Here is a 4,215-nt window from a genome sequence, read left to right as displayed (position 1 = left end):
ATATATATATCAGCAAGTATTGGATTGGATTTGATTGTTGTACAGCACAGATTTCTCAATATTTTTAGACATTTTTCTAGAAATGTAATGGGTTATATTTTATTGACTTTAATCTCATTTTATTTATTATTATTATTATTATTGTTGTTGTTGCTTGGCCCTAATCATCTTCCGTAGATTTAACCTTTTACACTCTCTTGAAAAGCACTGTCCCTTTAAGAGTGCAATATGTGTCTTTTATACTATATATTAAAATGTTCTGAAGCCTAATATGACAAACTATTTTTCATTCATTCATTCATTCATTCATTTACACATGCTATTTCATGAAATAGCAAGTGTTGCATCCTAACACTTTCATCTTTCACAGAACAAATAACAACAAAAGAATCCGGCCCAGTATCAGCATGAGTGAATAATGGCAGAATTTGCATTTACCATTCAATTAAAAGAGATGCAAAGATTGAGATCAAAGCATCAATAATGGCATAATTTCACAATCAACAACCAACAATTAGAATAAGCAGTTTCACCGCCTGAGTTTTGATAACACATGTTTCTCTTTTTCTCATTGTACGTCCTCCTCTTTGTTTAAACATCATGCCTTGCCAGTCAAGCAGAGAGAAGAAAGCTTTGCCAGGATATCATCAGCAGCACTAACAATGCTGTTAGCAAGCATACAGTACTCTCGCCGTACCATTCCTTTTGTCAATATGACAAACATACCTAAATTGACAGTTGCGTGAGCTCAAAGTGTTTCAACATCATGTATAATTTAGCATGATGCTGTCAGCGCATGTTTAAAGTGACAGCTGTTGTCTTCATCTATGGCCTACTGCACCTGTCATCTCGAAGTGTGTCAAGTCGAAAACTCAGACTGAACAAAATGACTTCAGGGCATCTGAGGTAAATCCATCTGTGCACAGTGTTGATTTCATCAACCACACTCTGGAAAATAAAAGGTCCTTTATTGGCATTCATGGCACCATGAAGAACATATAAAGGAACATTCATCCAAAAATGAAATATACTGAAAATATACTCAGCCTCAGGCCACCCAAGATGTAGATGAGGTCTCTTCATCAGAACAGGTCTGGAGAAATGTAGCTCCTCTGCAGTGAATGGGTGCCGTCAGAATGAGAGTCCAAACAGCTGATAAAAACCTCGCAATAATCCAAAAGTAATTCACACACATTTGTGTGTTTGTAAGAAATAAATCCATCAAGGCATTTTTTTTTCTTCAAATCACTTAAAATACTAGTCCTCTATCTATAATACTGCTTTCTCCAGTGAAAAAAAGTCATCACATGGATTATTGTGAGGTTTTTTTATCAGCTGTTTGGACTCTCATTCTGAGCGCACCCTTTCACTGCAAAACATCCACTGGTGAGCAAGTGATGAAATGCTAAATTTGTCAATTTTTTTTTCGGATAAAAAAATTTTTTGGAGACGTATCTGATTTGTTTCTCTTTCTCCAGTGAAAAAAAGTCATCACATGGATTATTGTGAGGTTTTTTTATCAGCTGTTTGGACTCTCATTCTGAGCGCTCCCATTCACTGCAAAACATCCACTGGTGAGCAAGTGATGAAATGCTAAATTTGTCAATTTTTTTTTTCTGATAAAAAAATGTTCTTGAGACGTATCTGATTTGTTTCTTTTCGTATGCAGTTTATTTTAGTAATGATGGAAAAGGAGCACGTGGTCTTTAAAAAGAAGAAAGCAGCATCTGTCTTTTTAAGATTCAAAAAATGCCTTTCCGGACCTTTGGCACCAGGTTATTTAAAACAGATGTACACAGAGAGAAAAGCAAACAAAGTAAGAGAGATGGCAAATAAGTAGGCTATAGTATAATAAAAAGGCAAACACTCAACGCTGTGGCATGCTTTTCATTGATAAATAAAGGAATAGAGAAAGTCACATGCAGTCATTTTTCAAGTCTCTTCTGTTCTCTTCTCTTCTTTATTGACTCTACAGATGCTCATGGAGAAATGTAAGCAGACATGGGGAATGTTAAATGGTTGAGACTGGTCAAAGGGTAGTCTTCCAGAAAAAAAAAATAAATAGATAAATAATAATAATATCAGACACCCCCCTATAATATGATGATCCCCATTTATGCTTGGTTAAAAATAGTGTGATATTACAAAGATAACATGCTGTTTCCAAAATTAAGTAGTTTTCTTTTATATTGACATTTTACTAAAATCCAAATAAAATATAACAATATATGATCTGATTTTTTTTTACATTGTATTAAGTTAATACCATTTTTTTACCCATTATTTGATAAACATTCTGAATTGAAATCAAATTTACAGTTTAAAAATGTATAATTTACAGTACTAATTGTTAAGACATCATCTAGAAAATGTTTACTTTGTAAAAATACTGTAAATATATGTATTTATTTATTTTTCTGTCTGTTTTATTTTTCTGTTATTTATTTATTCATATTTATGTTTTTTTGTTGTTTTTGTTTTACGATTTTAGAATATTGCTCAATTTAGAGCTGCTACACTTTACAATGTTTGCTGTTATTTTGAACTTTCTATACATCAAACATTTTTCAACAACAACAACAACAAAATATCAGCTGTTAGTAAACCATTTTCAACATTGATAATAATGATAAATGTTTATTGAGCAGCAAATTATTAAAGGAATGATTTCAATAGGATCTTGTGACACTGAAGACTGGAGTACTGATTCTGAAAATTCAGCTTTGCCATCACATAAATAAATTATATTTTAAAATAATTTTACAGTAGTAAACTGTCATTTTAAATTGTGAAAGAAAGAAAGAAAGAAAGAAAGAAAATCTTAATATTAATGCTTTTACTGTATTTTTGATCAAACAAATGCAGCCTTGGTGAGCATAAGAGACTTCTTTCAAAAGCATCCATAACCTTTGAACTTTCCTAATCTTTATAACTTAATCATTGTGACAACTTCATTAAATTCATTTATTTTCCAAATTACATAAATACCCTGTGAATGACTTCATCCATTCCTCCTTTATTTTCAGATCTCAAGCATGTAAATTGTATAAGAGTGTGTGTTTGCGTGTGTTCTAACCTGCCCTGAATCTGTCTCCAGTGTTTGTCAGACTGTCAGTCTGCCACCCCCATCCCCCACGCGGCACATGGCACTAAACTGTCCTTGTATTGAGCAGCGCTTGACAGAATGTCTCCATTAACAACTTGCCTAATGCACAACGACCCTGATCTTAACCCTGGGCGACAGTAAAGTGCAACTGACAAACACACGCATACATGTTCATGAATAAGTATGCCTATACTGCAGTCACGTATTGAGAATAGACTGGCCCTGAAAAACAAAACAGCTACATTTTCTCATCTAGTTAGTGTAGTTATTAAAGTTATGGAATGTAATAAATCTAGTGGATAATTAAACGGTCCCTTTCTTTTCATGCCACAGGCAAAGAATTGTATAGCCTTTTCACAAGACAACTGTAACCCTTGAACTCACTTAAATGTTTTTCTAACAATACAGATTCAGACTGATTCATATATGGATGATGATACAAGCAGACATTTCTTTGTCTTCGCTGAAAAAAAAGCAGTTAAAATAGCCTTGTGGTCTTGAAACAAAATGTAATTGTCAGAAATTGAAGAGCAGTTATAGCTGAGAAGTTCAGCAACCTTGCTCTCATATCGGTTCCACTGTCTTGCCTCTCTGCCCAAACTGACAGGGGTGGGAATGGAGGCATAAAGACACAGAATGAAAATGTTTTTTGAAAGAATAAGAGAAAAAGAGGTCTTGATGTAGTTAGGATGTTCTGCTGCAAAGTTTTTTGGACATGATATAGCTGAGGGTCATTGGATATTGTTTGCACATGAAAACAGTACGTTTGATGCTCATATTCAACATAATAGATGCCTCTATATTGTCATTCCAAGTAATGTCAATCAAACCGCAGTTGGGTTGTTTTGATTAAGTAATAATAACTTAAACAAATACAGGTAATTTATAAAATTAAAGTTCAGTGAAAGTATGTTTTTTTTTTTACATATTAAAAGTTTGTTTTATAGCAAAAGCAGATAACTCCAACAGTCGTTTTTTGGCAAAAGCAGATAACTCCACATTTCATGTTTTAGAGTTAAAAAAAAACATTCGTTTAATTTTTGTAATCTCCTCAGGTGACGATGTAGATGCCTGACAAACGTTGTTGTTGTTGTGATCATAAACTGTAT

The 4,215-nt window shown here is 33.3% G+C and overlaps 1 long non-coding RNA gene across 1 annotated transcript in view; it reads right to left on the bottom strand.

Moving 5' to 3' along the window:
* Window positions 1-4,215, bottom strand: part of LOC107758155 (uncharacterized) — a 16,212-nt gene that overhangs the window by 624 nt on the left and 11,373 nt on the right. The gene's annotated exons all lie outside the window — the stretch shown is intronic.

This window comes from Sinocyclocheilus rhinocerous, unplaced genomic scaffold (genome assembly GCF_001515625.1).
Source record: "Sinocyclocheilus rhinocerous isolate Xijiao unplaced genomic scaffold, SAMN03320098_v1.1 scaffold894, whole genome shotgun sequence".
Taxonomy (NCBI): Eukaryota; Metazoa; Chordata; class Actinopteri; order Cypriniformes; family Cyprinidae; genus Sinocyclocheilus; species Sinocyclocheilus rhinocerous.
This window is presented reverse-complemented; position numbering and strand designations above follow the sequence as displayed.